This window comes from Rhinolophus sinicus, linkage group LG05 (genome assembly GCF_036562045.2).
Source record: "Rhinolophus sinicus isolate RSC01 linkage group LG05, ASM3656204v1, whole genome shotgun sequence".
NCBI lineage: Eukaryota > Metazoa > Chordata > Mammalia > Chiroptera > Rhinolophidae > Rhinolophus > Rhinolophus sinicus.
In genome coordinates, this window is record NC_133755.1 from 44,756,148 (window position 1) to 44,775,497 (window position 19,350).

General features: G+C 36.1%; 1 protein-coding gene across 12 annotated transcripts in view; it reads right to left on the reverse strand.

Moving 5' to 3' along the window:
- The window catches only part of WDPCP (WD repeat containing planar cell polarity effector), a 385,676-nt gene that overhangs the window by 236,407 nt on the left and 129,919 nt on the right, over positions 1-19,350 (reverse strand). The gene's annotated exons all lie outside the window — the stretch shown is intronic.

Below are 19,350 nucleotides of genomic sequence, written 5' to 3' on the forward strand. Positions count from 1 at the left end.
GGCTCAGGGCATGATTGTTCACTGCTACAGACAAAACACACTATACACTTAGGCCACATGAAACTTAATAAAAAGTATTTTTCTTTCTCCAATAATAAATTAACTTTAGTTTACTGTAACTTTTTACTTTATAGAGTTTAACTTTTTTTTAAACATTTTTACTTTTTTGTAATAACACTTAGCTTAAAACACAAATACATTGTACAGCTGTACAAAAATATTTTCTTTTTATCCTTATTCTACAAGCTTGCCTCTATTTTTTAATTTTTTTCACTTTTTAAGCGTTTTTGTTAAAAACTAAGATTATAAATACACCTTAGCCTAGGCCTACACAGGGGAAAGATCATCAATGTCACTGTCTTCCACCTCCACGTCTTGTCCCAGTGGAAGGTCTTCGGGGTGATAACCTGCAGGAAGCCGTCATTGCCTATGATAACAATGTTTTCTTCTGCAACACCTCCCAAAGGACCTGCTTGAGGTCCTCTTTTCAGAAATATGTCCATGGTGGTTTGGTTTCTTTTCTTCATCACAGATTTGCCTGTAAGCCAATAATGCACCATGAACATTCCTCTCTATCAATGAAAACCTTCTAGTGTTGGAGTCCATGTTTTCAAACTTTTCAAGGAGCTTGTTGAAGTCTCCAAAAACGTCTGCTAAACCCTTTACTATGAATTTTCTTGAGGGTTCTTCTTTGTCTTTTGCTGCAGTCTCCTTTTCTCTTGCCGTTTCTTCAGCTATGAATCCCTGTCCCAGTTCCAACAACTCCTCATTAGTCAATTCCTCAGGAACCATATCTAGGTGTTCCCCAATGTCCTCTTTATCCACACCCAGGTTCAAGGTGTTTGCCATCTCAGCCAAAGCCTTATGGATATTTGCAACCTCATCCTCCTTGGCAAATTCTTTGAAGTCATACACAAACCTCTTTAGTATTTTCTTCTAGATGCCATTTATACACTCCTTGGTGACATCACCCCAAACCCAAGCAACGTTCATTATACAGTCACAGATGTTGCAATCCTTCCAGAATTGCATCAATGTCTTTTCAGTTGCAGTAATAGCCTAAGCAAAGGTCCTCCTTGGTAGTAGGACTTAAAAGCTTCTATAAATCCTTGATCCATGGGTAGGATCAAAGAGGTGGTGTTTGGAGGGAGAAACATCACTTTGATATTAAGATGAAGATCACCAATAAAAGACGGATGTCTGGGAGCACAGTCAACAATCAGCAAAATCTTGAAAGGTAGGTTATTCTTCAAATAGTACTTCTTCATTTTGCTAGCATAGTAATTCAGGAAGGAATCTTGGAAGAGGACCTAGGTCATCCATGACTTATTTTATGATATATTTTCTTTATTTTTCAGTAACAGTTGACATACAATATTACATCATCATAGTTTCAGGTGTACAACATAGTGATTAGACATTTATATAACTTTTGAAGTGATCACCGCAATAAATCTAGTACCCATCTGACACCATACATAATTATTAAAGATTATTGACTATATTCCCTATGCTATACTTTACATTCTCATGGCTACTCTGTAACAACCAATTTGTACCTCTTAATCACTTCCCCCCCCTCCCATCTGGCAACCATTGAAATGTTCTCTATTAGTTTGTTTCTGTTTTGTTTGTTCATTTATTTTTTCTTCAGATTTCACATGTAAGTGAAATTACATGGTATTTGTCTTTCTCTGTCTGACTTATTTCACTCAGCATAATACCCTCTAGGTCCATCCCTATTGTTGCAGATGGCAGGATGTCATTCTTTTTTATGGCTGAGTAATGTCCCACTGTATATATGTACCACTTCTCTATCCATTTATCTATTAATGGAAACTTAAGTTGCTTCTATATCTTAGCTACTGTAAATGCTGCTGCAATGAACATATGGATGCATATGTCCTTTTGAAGTAGTGTTTGGATTTCTTCAGATAAATACCCAGAAGTAGAATTACTGGGTCCTTCTTTGTCTTTTGGTAGAGCCTTTATTTTAAAGTCTATTTTGCCTGTTATAAATATTGCTACTCCAGATTTCTTTTCATTTCAGTTTTCATGAAATATCTTTTTCCATCCCTTTACTTTCAGCCTATGTGTATCTTTCGATCTGAAGTGAGTCTCCCATAAGCAATATGTGTAAGGGTCTTGTTTTCTTATCCATTCATCCACCCTATGTCTTTTGATTGGAACATTTAATCCATTTACATTTAAAGTAATTGCTGATAAATATGTGATTATTGCCATTTTATTATTCCTATTTTTTGTCTTTTTTTTTCCTTCTTCTTCTTCTTCTTAAAGAAGACCCTTTGACATTCCTTATAATACTGGTTTGGTGGTGATGAACTTCTTTAGCTTTTTCTTGGCTGAGACATCTATGACTTCTTATTGTTCCTGTAGTACACTGGCAGTATGTGTTTACTGCTATGCTTGAAGGCCCTGAGACTCACTGTCCAGATCACAAAGGGTTTCAATTTGTAGCCTGCAACATCGCCCTCAAACAAGACTATAATCCTGTCCTTAAAAACCTTGAAAACTGGCATTGACTTGGACTTGTTATGGATACAGGCCTTTCAAAGATCAGTTTCCAGAATAGGGAGGTTCCATCCATATTAAATATTTGCTCTAGCAAACAATTTCCCTCCACAATTAGCTTATCTAGAGTTTCCAAAAATTATTTAGCTGCTTTCATATCAGCACTCACAGACTCACCACTTTCACATTATGTAATGAACAATAATGCTTGAATCAAATTACCCAGAGCTACTGTGTTTCCCCGAAAAGACCTAGCCGGACCATCAGCTCAAATGGGTCTTTTGGAGCAAAAATTAGTATAAGACCTGGTCTTATAATTTTTGCTCCAAAAGACCCATTTGAGCTGATGGTCCGGCTAGGTCTTATTTTCAGGAAAACACAGTAGCAGTAAATTCAACATTGTAGTCAGGTCCAATCTTTTCTTTCAATGTCTCAAACAAAGTTTTTTCTTTGGCCATGATCGTCATGGTGCTCCAAGGAATATGCTTCTGTGTCTGGTCTTTAATCCAGATCATTAGAAGTTTCTTCATGTCTGATACAGATCCTTCTCAAATTTTTGTTAGTTTCATTGCCTTCAATGAGGCAGATCCTTTAACAACTTCCATCACTTTATTCTTGTTCGTCAAGATCATAGCTGTGGTGGAAAGGAACATGCCTGACAAGCAAGCAATATCTGTCACTGATTTTTTATATTCATAGTCCTTAATCACTTTTAATTTTATTTCCAGGTCAATCACTAGGTGTGGCCTCTTTCTTACTGGCAACAAAAGCAATGAATTTTATATGCTTAGAAGCCATGATGAATGAAACAATACAAGATTAAATGAAGCACAAGAGAAAATGATGCAATCAAGAAACAAGGTAAACAAGAGAGGCTGCATGAGGCTGCTGCCAGCATAACATGGCATACTGTTTTACAGCAAACCTTTTTATATAAATAGAAGAGTATATTCTAAAATGATAAAAAGTATAGTACAGTATAGCATAGTGTAGTATAGTAAATACATAAACCAGTAACCAGTAACATTGTTATCAAGTATTACATAGTGTGCATAATTGTATGTGCTGTATTTTTATATGACTGGCAGCACAATAGGTTTGTTTAAAGCAGCACCACCACAAATATGTGAATAATGCGTTGTGCTGCAATGTCCCAACAGCTACAACATCACTAAGTGATATAAATTTATCAGCTCCATTATAATCTTATGGGACCACCATCTTACATTTGGTCCATCACTGACATTATGCAGTGCATGACTATAGAGCAACTATCATGAGAACGACCTGAAAACTAGCAGACAGATTCCCTACATCTAAGGGTATTTTTAAAAGCCACAAGATGAGTAAGAGAAGCAGAAATGTGGTCTATCCAGGACCCAACCCCCCTGGTGTGACATCCTCTAAGCGGGAGGGATATCACTAACATAGGTATCCTCCTTGAAGAGCAAGGGGTCCAAGACCCACATCAGGATCCCCAGCCTGGGGTACCTGCACTTGGAGGAGGAATCCCCATAACATCTGGTTTTGAAAACAAGTGAGGCTTATGTCTGGGAGAGCTAAAGGGATGTAGGAAACCAAGACGACTCCTTAAAAGGACAGTGCACAAACTCAATCACTCAGAGTCCCAGTGTAGAGGCAGCAGTTTGAAACGTGTCTCAGTCATACATGAAGGAGATTTATCGAGTAATTTTATGGTGTGTGCTGGAGAAATAGGAATTTGCTGGGACTTTCTCTCAGAACAGAAGTGTTGGCAGGTGCCATTTTTTTGTTGTTGTTTCGTTTTACTCTCCTTCCACCAACTTGGCTGGGAACTGGTGGGTGCCAGTTCTGACACTCTCCACTAACCTGCTGACCTTTCACCCCATTCTAGCATTCCCCTGAAGACCCACCATGCCCAACCTGCCTCCCCCAGCCAGCAAGTACCACAGACCCTCTACAGTGGTGCCTCACTCACCAGCACACAACATTGCCTCAGGTGGCAACTGAACCCCTCCAAAGTGGCGGCCTGCCCCTCAGTACCTGGTAGGAGACCCTCCAAAGTGGCGCCCCACCTCCCCATCACACAATGGGCAGCTCTAAATGGCACTGGAGCCCTCCAAAGTACTCTCTGACTCCCAGCACCCACTGGGCAGCACCAATGCCCCTCAAAGCAGCACCCCACTCTGGGGGGGCAGCCCCCACAAATCAATGTGCCCACAAGCATAGAGGCCAGGCCTCACAACCACCCAAACTGGAGATCTGCTCCACACACCAGCACACCCAAAGCAGACATCGTGCCCGGGTCAAGCACTGCACATGAACATTCTCACAGGAGTTGTGGTTGGGCCTTAAAGACAGCCCATTAAAGACTCTGAGAAGTCCTGCAATAAAGATAACTTATTTAACTTTGAAAATAAGGACACATTTATCAATAATTACTTTAAGTGTAAATGGACGAAATGCTCTAATCAAAAGACACTGGGTCTCTGAATGGATAAAATAACAAGACATAGATATGCTGCCTACAGGAGACTCATTTCAGACCTAAAGACACACAGATTGAAAATGAAGGGATAGAAAATGATATTCCATTCAAGTGGCAATGAAAAGAAAGCTGGAGTAGCAATATTTATATCAGACAAAACAGACTTTAAAACAAAGACGGTAACAAGAGACAAGAGCACTGCATAATGATAAAGGGATCAATCCAACAAGAGGATATGACACTTGTAAACATTGATGTCCCCAACACTGGAGCACCTAAGTACATAAAATATTAACACACATAAAGGTAGACACTGACAGTTATACAATAACAATAGGGGACTTTAACACCTCACTTAACATCAATGGATAGATCAACTGGACAGGAAATGAACAAGGAAAAAGTAGCCTTAAATGACACATTAGATCAAATGGGTTAAGATATATCAGGGGTGCCAAAAACATATAAACACATGACTTGTATTCATCTTTCGTTATCATAATTACAATTTTAATGCATTTTTTCCTTTCTTAAAAATGTGTATACATATTTTTGGCACCCTCTGTACATAACATTCCATCCAAAAGAGCAGAACATACATTTTTTTCAGGTGCATACAGAACATTATCCAGGACAGATCACATGTTAGACCACAAAACAGTCTCAATAAATTTAAAAAGAATGAAATCATATCAAGCATCTTTTCCAACCATAATAGTATCAAACTAGAAATAAATTATAAGAAGAAAACTGGAAAAGCACATATATGTGAAGGCTAAACAACATGCTACTAAACAACCAATGGGTCAACAAAAAAATCAAAAAGGAAATAAAAAATACCTCAAGACAATGAAAATGGAAACACAATGTTCCACAATCTATGAGAAGCAGCAAAAGCAGTTCTAAGTGGGATGTTTACAGTGATATAGGCCTACCTCAAGAAACAAGAAAAATCTAAAATAATCTAACCTTAAAATTAAAGGAACTAGAAAAAAAAAAGAACAAAGCTCAAAGTTAGTTAAAAAAAAAAAAGGAAATAATAAAGATTACAGAGAAAATAGACAAAAATAAAATTTAAGAAAAACCGAAAAGATAAAGGTAACTAAGAGCTAGACCTTAGAAAAGATAAACAAAATGATAAACCTTGAGCCAGACTCATCAAGAAAAAGAGAAAGAGCCCAAATAAATAAAATAAGAAATGAAAGAGAAGTTACAACAAACACCATGGAAATGCAATAATCATAAGAGAATACTACTATGAACAATTATACACCAAAAAATTAGACAACCTAGAGGAAATGAATAAATTCCTAGAAACATATAATCTCTCAAGACTGACTCATGAAGAAAATCTGAACAGACTGATTACTAGTAATAAAATTGAATCAGTAATTAAAAAACCCCAACAAACAAAAGTCTAGGACCAGCCAGCTTCACCAGTGAATTCTACCAAAAGTTTAAAGAATTAAAACCTATCCTCAAACAATACCAAAAGATTGAAGAGGAAGGAACACTTTCAAACTCATTCTAGGAGGCAAGCATTACCTTAATTCCAAAACCAAAGACAGTACAAAAGAAGAAAATTACAGGCCAATATACCTGATGAGCATAGATACAAAAATTTTCAACAAAATATCAGCAAACTAAATTCAACAATACATAAAAGGATCATATACAATAAACAAGTGGGAGTTATTCCAGGAATCCAAGGATGGCTCGATATCCACAAATCAATGATAGTGATACGCCCCATCAACAAAACAAAAATATAAAAATAATATGATCATCTCAACAGACGCAGAAAAGCATTTGACAAAATTCAACATCCATTTATGATAAAAACTCTGAACAAAGTGGGTATGGAGGGAACATACCTCAACATAATAAAGGCCATATATGACAGACCCATAGCTAACATCATACTCAACAGTGAAAAGCTGAAAGCTTTTCCTCTAAGATCGGGAATAAGACAGGAAAACACACTCACCACTTTTATTCAACATAGTATTAGTAATCCTAGCCACACAACAATCACACACACACACACACACACACACACACACGAAATAAAAGGCAACTAAATTGGAAACAAGTAAAACTGTCACCATTTGCAGATGACATGATACTGTATATAGAAAATCTTAAAGACTACCAAAAAACTGCTAGAATAAATTAATTCAGTAAAGTTGCGGGATATAAAATTATAATATGCAGAAATTGCTTGCATTTCTATACACTAATAATTAATATCAGAAAGAGAACTCAAGAAAACCCCATTTACAATTGCATCAAAAAGAATTATAATACCTAAAAATAAATTTAACCAAGGAAAAAGACCTGTACTCTGAAAACTATAAGACACTGATGAAAGAAACTGAAGACAACCCAAATAAATGGAAAGATATACCACATTCATGGACTGGAATAATTAATATTGCTAAAATATCCATCCTTCCCAAAGCAATCTACAGATTCAATGAAATCCCTACCAAAATACCAATGGAATTTTTCACAGAACTAGAAATAATCCTAAAATTTGTATGGAATCACAGGAGACCCCAACAAGCCAAAACAATTTTGAGAAAGAAGAATAAAGTTGCACCCTGATTTCAAGTTATACTACAAAGCGATAGTAATCAGAACAATATAGTACTGGCACAAAAACAAACAGAAATCAATGAACAGTACAGAGAGAAACCCATGCTTTAATGATCAATTAATGTACAACAAAGAATGCAAGAATATACAATGGGGAAGACAGTCTACTCAGTAAACAGTGTTGTGAAAACTGGACAGCTGTTTGCAAAAAAATGAAACTAAACCACTTTCTTACACCATATACAAAAATAAACTCACAGTGGATTAAAGACTTAAATGTAAGATCTGAATCTACAAAACTCCTAGAAAAAACATAGACTGTAAACTCTTTGACATTTGTCTTAGAAATATTTTTTAGATATGTCTACCCAGGCAAGAACAACAAAAGCAAAAATAAACAGATGAAATTATATCAAACTAGAAAGCTTTTACACAGCAAAGGAAACCATTAACAAAACAAAAAAGGCAACCCAACGAATGGGAGAATATATTTGCAAATGATATATTCAATTAGGGGCTAATACCCAAAACATATAAAGAAATCAAACAACTCAACATCAAAATAAGAAACAATCCAATTAAAACATGGGCAGAGGACCTGACCAACAGACATAGAGACGGCCAACAGACACATGAAAAGATGTTCAGCATCAGGGAAAGATGACTTGCATCAGGGAAATGCAAGTCAAAGCCACAATGATAACCTTACACCTGTCAGATTGGTTATTATCAGAATCACAACAAATAACAAGTGTTGGTGAAGATGTGAAGAAAAGAGAATCATCATGCTCTGTTGGTGGGGTTGCAAGTTGGTGCAGTGACTATGGAAAACAGTATGGAGGTTCTTCAAAAAATTAAAAAGAGAACCACCATATGACCCAACAATTCCACTTCTGGGTATCTATACAAAGAAAATGAAAACACTAACTTGAAAAGATATCTGCACTCCCTATGTTCACTGAAGCATTATTTACAATAGCCAAGGTATGGAAGAAACCTAAGTGTCCACTGATAGGTGAATGGATAAAGATATGGTATAGATACAAAATGGAACATTACTCAGCAATAAAAAAGAACAAAATCTTGCTATTTGTGACAAAATAGATGTACCTAGAAAGTATTATGCTAAGTGAAATAAGTCAGACAGAGAAGGGCAAATACCATATGATTTCACTTATATTGGAACTGAAAAACAAAACAAATGAACAAAGGAAACAAAAACAGAAACAAACCCATAGATATATGGAACAAACTGATCATTGCCAGAAGGGAGGGAGTGGGGAGATAGGCAAAAAAGATGAAGGGGTTTTGAGGTATAAACTTACAGTTATAAAACAAATAAGCCATAGGGATATAATATGTACAGCATAGGGAATATAGTCACCAATATTAAAACTCTGTATGACTTACTGTCTACTAATCACTTCATTAAGTATATAAGCATTGAACAATTCTGTTGTAAATCTGAAACTAATACAATATTGTATATTAACTATAATTTAATAAAAGAGAAACACACTAGGATTTTTCTGGCATAATTTACCACTTTGACTTTGAAACATCCCATGATGTCACCTGGCATTTAAAAATAGGTGCAAAACTGCTGGGCTGCCCACAGTTAGCATTTATTATTGAGTAGATGCATATTATATGGAGTGTCAGGCTATGTCAAAGCTTTAGGTAGATAATAAAGAATCAAATACAAATATGGAGCTCAGGAGTGAGATCTAGAATAAAAATATGGGTTTAGGAGCCAATAGTACAGTTGTATAGATGGTGAGAGAGAGTGATAGCAAGAGGAGTCTCAAGGTAGAGGGAGGGTTTATTTTTTAAGGTGGAAGAGACAAAAATATCAGTTATTATCCTCATTCCTGTATTTGCAGCCTTTCTTCCCATCTCCTCCTCTCTAGAGGAATTAGGTCCAGGACTGCAAAGAGCATAATGTCAATAATTGGTTTTGGTGCCAACTCAGGCTGCAGCTGTGTGTCCTGTAAACAGTACAGCTCAGGATTTGTCACAGATGGTGACAGCAATGAGAAGGTGTCTAGGTATTCAAAGCAGAATTTACCATTTTTTTCAGTAGTTAGTAAACATTATATGTCATTAGTTCTCTAATAAAGAAAAACTAAACATATTTTAACTACAAAACATTTTATTTATAACTCAACACATATGAGTGCATGGTGGATTTGGCATAAACAATGGTTACTATGCATCCTCTTTTTATGAACATTCCAAATTATATTCATGTAAAGTACCTAATTTATGAAATTGATGTTTGGACATGATTTAGTTATTTCCAACCCAAATTTTATGTTGTGACTTTGCTGCAAATTATCCACTATCTGGCACATTCAAAAGTACTTTCCATTAAAGGTACTCAATGAAAGGTTTAATATTGTTACAGAGCAATGGTCAATTCCTGAAAACTACATTTATGTTGAGTGTTGTTAACCTCCTATATCTAAATCACTGATTATGCCAATAAGGAAATATGTGCAATTTGCCTTTAGAAATTGCATTTATTTGTTTCTAAACTTCAGCAAGTTTGGAAAATCTCCAAGGTTTTAGTGTTACTCATTTTATGTCTCATCAAGAAGAGAGAAGACAGTTCTCTTTTCAGCTAATTAGAGTATGCGGAGTGCTTATATGCATTTTCTCATTTAGACTTTACAGCATTTCCCTATTTTATAAAGTAGAAAAATGATGGAGCTATACTTTTAGCACAAATTTGTCTAATTCCAAAACCCATCATTTTGTCACTACATACTTCTTTCACTGTAGGGTATGTGCCAACTTTGAGCCGCCCAGGACTGAGCGCTACGTACCAGCTCCAAGCCAGCTTTCAACTAACTGCAACCTCACGAGATCCTTGCCAAAAATGCCCATCTAAGCCACTCTCAAATATCTGATATACAGAAATTATGAGGATAATGAATGTTTATTTTTTTAGATTTCTCATATTCTTTTACTAGATTAAATATATGAGCAATTCATTCTGAATGTGGGAAACCTTTCCAGTCTTATCACCAACTCTTTTCCCTTTCCCAACAATACACAGAAATGATCACTGTTTTACTGAAAGAGAGAGAGGGAGGAGAAAAAGAAGAGGAAGCAAGGGTGAAACAAAGAAAGAAAAAAAACAAAAAGCCCACCCTTTGAAGTCTTTCCCATTATCAGTCACCACCCTCTTGTCCTCTTTTCCTTTCTTACCTCTGCTTCCTCTTAAATCAGAGGGTGCCAAAAAAATGTATACATTTTAAGAAAGAAAAAACTGTATTAAAATTGTAATACTCACTATATACCAATAACAAAAGATGAATACAAGTCATGTATATACATGTTTTTGGCACCCCAGGTATACCTCAATCTTTCTACTTCTTTCCATCTTCAGTATTACCACTCTAGTTTAGGCCATCATCTTATTTTACCTGGAGCAAGTACTTCAATAGCCTTCTGATTGGTCTCCCATTTCAACTTTTGGGCCTCTATAATCCATTTCTCATAAAACATAAAAATATTTAAAAGTTGTTAATATATTATGAGGAATATTTAATATACTATTTAACATAAAATATTTTTAAATACACAAATTAGATCATTTTATGTATTCCTCTAAAACTCTTGGAAAAGCTCCCCGTTGCATACATCTTAAAGTCCTCACAAGGGCTTACACACGCCTGTGTGAGTTGGTCCATTCTTCTTCTACATAATCTCCCTTCACTCCGCTGCAGAAAGACAATTTGGGGTAAAACAGTAAAGAGCCTTAAAAAAATGCAAGAAGTCTGAACTTTATTCCATATGTTAATAGTTTTCAAACTTGTTCTTCCTGGCAGAACACTTTTTCTTTCAATCAAATACTGCGCATAACTCCAATATACGTGTGTAAAACTTGTAAAAGTAGAGATGTGCTGGTTGAAGCGAGGTCTAGGGGCCCATTCCAACCACGAATACAAAACAGTTCCCTAAGGCCAAATGGTTAGGTGGGGCTGGGGAGGGACATAATTTGGTTCTCAAGTTTTAGTTATATTGCATTGCCTGGATTGACCTGCCATCACTCAACTCCTCTCTCGTATTTTGTCTTAACTCAAGACTATTTTCACTCGGAGCATTTTTAAAATTTCATCTCCCAGATTACTATTTCAGTCAGCCGTTATGATCTATTACGTTATTTTGCTCTTCATATATACACATATATGTATATATGTATAATTTTTTAATTTTAACAATCATATTTTAAATTTCAAAGCTCTCTTCCTCTCATTGCTTCTTTTGGATAGTCGTCTGTTCTTGTTCAATCATCTTCTGGAATCTCTCAAAAGTTATTGATTAGAAGATGTTTTAATAGAAACAACCAAAATGTCCTTCACTAGATGAATGGATAAAGAAGTTGTGGTATATATACACAATGGAATACTATTCGGCGGTAAGAAAAGATGATATAAGAACATTTGTGACAACATGGATGGATCTTGAGATTGGTTAGATGGGGCAGAAAAAGCAGAGAACCATATGATTTCACTGATATGCGGGATATAAACCAAAAACAACTAAAGAACAAGACAAACAAATGAGAAACAAAAACTCATAGACACAGACAATAGTTTAGTGGTTCCCAGAGGGTAATGGGGGAGGGGGTGGTAGATGAGGGTAAAGGGGATCAAATATATGGTGATGGAAGGAGAACTGACTCTGGGTAGTGAACACACAATGGGATTTATAGATGATGTAATACAGAATTGTACACCTGAAATCTATGTAACTTTACTAACAATTGTGACCCCAATAAACTTTAAACACACACACACACAAATGTTTTATATGCTTTTCTGTTCTTTGAGGTAAGCGGTTCATCCAAATCAGTTGTCTATTCATCATGGCTCTTATATTTCATGCCACTGGTTTTCTTAACTGTCTAAGGATCCTTAGCTACCCATTCATATTTTAAAATGAATATCTAAATTGATAATATACGAGTACATAGCTGGCTCAGGTCTTCTCTATGGCCATAGAGCTCTGTTTCCTCCAACTGGTCTCTCTCCTGTCCAGGAGGGCTCACGGCTGGCACGTAAGTGGTCATGGCCACATGAAAATGTGCACGCTAGCCCACAAAGGCGAGGTGAGGAGGCTCCAACTGGCAAAAACTGAAGTTTTACTCTGGTGGTACTCTACTGCACTTCCCCCCTGCACAGGACTGCCTTTCCTTTTCCTTTTCCCTCCCATCCATGACTGTAACATGGGTAAGGCCCCCCAAGTCACGTCATGTTCTACTCGTTCCTCAGGCCCCTACAGCCATTTGCAATTTCCCTCCTATTTAAGAAACAGATGTTTAAATAATTACCCCTACTTTCAAGAACTTGAAAGTGTTGAGGCTCTCCTTTCATGTACAGTTGTTTTCTTTTCTGTAACATTTTGGGTTATCATTTTCCAGCCTCTGCTTTCTGTCTGTCAGGAATTTCTCACCATTTCTAATGGCATGAATACTTTTTGTCCAATAGTGTTGAGAATTTATCTTTTAATTCTTTCCCCCATTTTAAAGAATTTAATTTTTCCCCCCATTTTAAAGAGCAAAAATGCTCTGAGTAGTAGCATCTACTCGAAAAGTGATTTAGGAAGGGAAAAGGCCCTAGAATATCTGTAGAGGAACAATACTGTGGAGTAACAAAGGCTAAAGATATCAGAATATGTGGCTTTGATGTACCTTTCCAAATTCATTATTTGTCACTTTCCTTCTTAGCTCACTATACTCCAGAAACATGGGCTTCTTTTGTTCCTCAAAAAATATCAAGCTTATTCCTACTCCAGAGCCTTTGTGCTGCTATGTGGATATCTGATGCTTCTCATGATTCAAATCTCTATGCAAATCTCACTTCTTCCTAAAAGTCTTCTCCAACTAGCATTAACGTTACATAAAGCTGCTCTGTAATATTCCCCCCACTGTATCATAATAAGTATTCAATAAATATTTGATGAAGTTTTGGGAAGAGAAGACATATTCAATGACACAAGGTCTCAGATAAGTCAAGAGAGAATAGCATCAACCTCAAAGCTGGAGTGTTAGCCATGAAAAGAAATGACTTATTTCTGAGCTAGATGAAAATAAAATAAGCGTAAAGATTAAGATACGTTTTGAAGTGTTGGGAGAGAATGCTTTATAGGTTTCTCATGTTTCTGCAAGAGAGATACTGAATGCCCTCTCTTCTAGACTATCTTTTCAAAGATAGCAAACAGCCCTGGAAAATAAAGATAATGTCTATTATGGAGCAAAGGGCAGGCATGCTTACTTCCCATTATAAAATATTTAGGTTCCCTAAGCTCAGGGTTCCTCTCCTGTAATGCAACCCACTGCATGTGCAGGTATCATGTGTCTGTCCTCATATCACAGTAAGGGAATTGAGGTTCAGGGAACCAATGTAAAAATGCTGATATTCTATTGCTGTGAATAATAAACTCCTTCATCTCTGACCCAGGAGTCTTATGTTTTCTAGCAGCATCCTTGAAACAGTGGCAAACTAACTTTTTCAGTTTGCAAGTAGGGTAAAATCTCAGACTCTTCATTCTTCTTGATGTGAAGTAGGGAGAAAAAACTGAGACATTAAAGCTTGTTGACATTTTTTGCTAATGAAGAATGAAAAGAAGTCTTCTGTTCAGTGAGGCAGGGAGAACAGTGGGAGGCTCATCATGAGTGATTTTGGATATAGTCACTGTGAGGAAAAAGCAAGAAAGTAAACTAGAAATGAACACCTCCTTTTCACCCTGTCCCTTTCACCACCTGACAAATACTGCTGATTTTTTTGCCTGATTAATATTAATGTTCTTCCTCTCCTTGCTATAGTTTGACTTGGTCCAGACCTTCTACTCCTTTCCTGGGCTATTTTAATACTCTATCTAAAGAGCCTCTCTCTGCCCCAACCCAACCTACTGATAAATTAATCTTTTCAAAGAACAAATCTCATTATATCATTCCTCTACTTACAAACACAGAAATTAAACTAATGGCATTATCATTTGAATTTTTTAAATTGTGAAATGTATCATACAAAGTAGAAAACATGTAAGTACTATTTAATGAATAATAAAACGAGTATCCTGTACTCACTCTCCTGCTTAAGAAATAGAACACTACCAGCACCTTAAAAATCTTATGTCCCCTCCCTAATTGCATCCCTCCATTCCCTCCTCCAAAGTTGATGAGCACCTTGAATTTTGGGTGATTCCTTCTTTTCCCTTTTTCAAAACAGATTACTACCTTTGTAATCATCCCTAAAGAATATATTGCTGATGAATGGATAAATAAGATACGGTGTATCCATAGAATGAAATATTCAGCCTTAAAAGAAACAAAATAATTCCTCTATTTAAAATCCTCCTGCGGCTTATATGCCAAGAGCATAGAGCTTTAGCGTGGCGATCAAGGCCTTCAGATCATTTCCCATTACCTTTTTAGTCCTACGTCTAATTCAAACCCTAGAACTGTCACTAGGTAACATACAACTTGTTACCTCTATAGCCTTATACTTTCCTACCTTTTACTATGCTGCCCCCGAACCTGGAATATATTTTCCACCACTCAGTAGCTTCTTTAAGCCTTTCAGATGCCACCTCCTTCATGAAGCATTCCTGTTCCCTGGTCAGACAGAATCCTGACATCATCTGAAGTCACACAGCACTTTATCTGTGTTTCCTATGTAGTGTGCATTTTCTACTCTAGTTATATCTCCATTCTAATTGCCTGATGCCTTTTAAATCGCTTTCATCCTTTGGTTTGAGTGACACTGCACTCTTCTCATTTTCTTCCTGGCCCTCTCCAGCTGCTGCTTAAGCATTTTTCTTCTTCCTCTTAGTATTTTCTTCTTCCTTATGTGATTCTTCTTCCTCTGTCCATCTCTGAAATAGTGGATCCCTCAGGGTCCTATTCGGGATCTTGCTCTCTTTCCTTTATATGCTCCTTGCAAAACATCTTACCTACTCCAAATACTACCCACAAGCTGATTACTCTTAGTGACCAGTTTCCATTTCTCTCCTAAGCATCTGATTTATATATCCAACTTCTACTGGCTGTCTCCACACAATATCCACATTAACTTTTAGTTCAGTTTCTAAAACTGAATTCATATTCTTCCCTTTCAGACCCATTCCATGGTTCTAGTCACATTGAATGGAAGCACAATCCACCTAGTTATCTAAGTCAGAAACGTGTCACCTTCACTACTATTTCTTCCACAACCTCCACATCCCGTCAATCCAACACTGTTACTGTTACTACTTAAATATTTCACAAATTCATCTAGTTCTCACCATCCCCTTTGCTACCAAAATAGCTTATGACTCCAACACATCTCAGCCAATTATTCAGAAAGTCCTCACTTTGTATCCCTGCCTCTAATCTCTTTCCAATCCATTCTCTACACTGCTGCCAGCACAATCTTTCCAAACAGCAACAATGATCTTGTCACTTCTCTGAAAAGCCTTAACAACTTCCCATTGAGCCAAGGATGCAATTACAATGATACACAAGACCATGCATGAAGTGATCAATAGCTGCTCATAGCTCCAGCTTCTTCTCTGAACACTTAGGTCTTGGAGTCCCATGAGTCATGACATGTTCTCTAGCTCCTCTCTGCCTTTGTACATGTTATTTCATGGGAGATGCACTTAACTATCCCCACTTTTCTCTCCCTTCTAATCCTTTACCTGGCTAACCCTTACACATACTAGGCCTCAGGTTATCCAAAACTTTCTCCAGGAAGATTTCTCCAACACCAGGCCCGACTAAGATTTGGTTAGATGGCCAAACCTAATTCCATCACGGGTACTTTCAGAATACTTGAATACTTTTGCTTTCCCAATCATAGCACTCATCAACTTACATACTTAGATTTTAATTACCTATTTAATTGACTATCTCTCTGACAATACTGTAAGCAACATCAGCCATGATGGTAACTTACTGACCCTTATAGAACATAGTTGATGATTTCTAAATATTTGCTGTCAAATGAATGAATGAATGTCTTATCTAGGGTTTCCAGGTGGGAATTCTTTCCCGCCCGTTCTCGGGAATTTTTTCGCTTTCCCGTTCCCGAATCCCAAGAAAAGTTGGTTGGGAAATCGGGAAAATCGGCTCCTTGAACCCAGTAATACCCACAATGGGAAATATACATACTCTTCACAATGTATCTCTTAGATGGTTTTCCTATTTATCCCTATCTAAAGTTACATTGTGTTACAATGTTACACACCACCGGACATGCACAACTAGAATCAGGAATCACATGACCAGCTAACTCCAGCTCTTGTAAATCGAGCACATTTGATCATGGAGAACAGAAAACAGTTTGTATTCACACTGAGATATATTTATTTTCACAACCCAGGATTTGAATACAAAGTCATCCTCAGGAAATCTAAGGTAGCTTACCTTAATATGACATTGTAGTCAAATCCTGGGTTGTGAAAATAAATATGTCTCTGTGTAAATACAAACTGTTTTCTGTTCTCCACGATGAATCGTTTCCACAAAGTGACGGCTGATACTACCAATCACATTTGATCAGTTTGTTTGAGGCTGACGATTGTGATGTATGTGAGTGTTCTTGGCTCTTTCAGCTACTGTGGGTAAGTCACTCTATTTAAAAACAACTCGCACTGCTAATATTTTATTACAATATTACAATAATTTTCAATCTCAGATAAAAATGTTTTGTGGCACTTTTTAGCTATAAATATTCGCTGCACAATATAGGTCTTTCTTAATTTTTTCTTAATGCTTTTAAAGGAAATAAAATTTGAATTGGTTAAACGTAGAAATAGAGATCTTGTGTCTCTCACAAAGCACTTGAGCAGTTAGTTGTCTATGTGAGATGGAAGAGGATGAATTTTTTGCCTTGTCAAGTAAGAATGAAATTGCATGATTGGCAAAGTCATTAATGGAAAGACTTTTTAAAGGAACATTTACAGCAGAAGAAGTTCCAAGAGAATAAAGGATGTCCTTATAGAGAGTTGGCATTATAAATCAGAATCTGATCTGAAGTGTGAATTGACTAAAGCAATATCAATTTTGATATCAAAGCCTAGCCCTATGCATGCAGACAAAATATTTGCTTCTCTAAGGAAGGAAATGAGCTTATATGAAGCAACGCATTCTCTCACTCTGAACTTGAAGATGCTTTTAGACGCACTCATAACAATTCGACTAATGTCTATAGAAAATGAAATAAATTTTTCCACATCAAGTATATTTGTTACAAAGCAAAGATCACGATTGTCTGATCAGGCAATTAATACTCTATGTTTCTTAAAGTTTTATTTTTAAAATGACAAGTAAAAACTATTTGAAGTATTTTGTTAATTTTTCAAATGAATAATATTTGCATTTGTTTTCTACTAATGTTTAATTTAATAAATAAAATATTTAAATGAGATTAGGAATGTTAATACATTGTGTGATATATGTAAAAACTCACTGTATTCTATAAGGATTGGTTAAATCAAGTTTGTATTAATTATACTGTTTATATTTTGAGAATACCTGAAATATAATAGAAACCTAGCCAAAATGATACCGTAGTGACCCCTGTTTAGCGCTCAGGGCAAGAGATGCACTAGTCATGAAATTCCGGCCGACCTCCATTTAGGAAATTTTATTTACTCAAGTTTTGCATCAACCTTTTACATATAGGAGTCTCTCGAAACCTCCGAAAGACTGCGCCAGGGCCACAAACCCTGATTGCCCCACCTTCTCTATGGCTTTTCTGTTTATTAACATTCACTGTTAAAGCCATTATTACAGATGATCAATGAAAATTAAATTAAAAAAAAGATTATTTTGAGAATTCTCAAGAATTCTCGGAAATACAATTTCCCATTCTCGATTCCCGAAAGTTAGAAAATGTCAGGAATTTGGAAACCCTAGTCTTATCTCTTCTATCTCTGCTAGACAAGAACATAAGTCCCCCAGTCGCCAAATATGAGTCTGATAAATTATGAAAGTACAGCTCAAAATGCTAGGAAAGAAACCTCAAGTGTCATACAGTCCAGGCCCCTGCTTTTAAGCAAGTAGAATATAACCAATCCCTCAACTATATGTGACCAAGTATTAATAAATTATTGTTAGCAATTTTTTAAAAAAATAACATATGAAATAACAAAATTAGATATATAGAATCCCAAACAGGATGCTAAAATGAAACTTGACTCACTTCATATGAATTGGTTCATTAATATGCTGGCATAGAAAAATAAAAAAAAATTGAGAAATTTGACTATCTTATAGAATTAGGACACTATAACCTACTTGAGTTTAAAGCTTTTATCATTTTAAAATATTTCACTTCAAAATAAAAAATTTGCCTTTGACAAATTGCTTTGAGTATTCAAAGGGAGAGAAATTCATACAAGCAAGGTTGTCCAGCTATGAAGATGATTTCCATAGCCCAATTTTAGCATATATTATTAACATAAGTCTGCCTGAAATACACTACATGACCCTGTATATTTTCTTTATAGCTTAATATCAACCATCAGAATCACTAGTGTCAACACCTCCTTTAAAACCATTCATTCATGTATCATTCAAGGAAAATAATTTTAAAGGATATATTATTTTGACATGTATTTTCAAACTGACAACCACTCAGCAATTATAAGGGCTTACTTCTTTTAAAATAATAAAGCTAGCAGAACAGATGAAACTAGTCTGATAGAATATTACTATCTAATGGTTCTGAGAGTCAGAATCCTATCACTCCTAA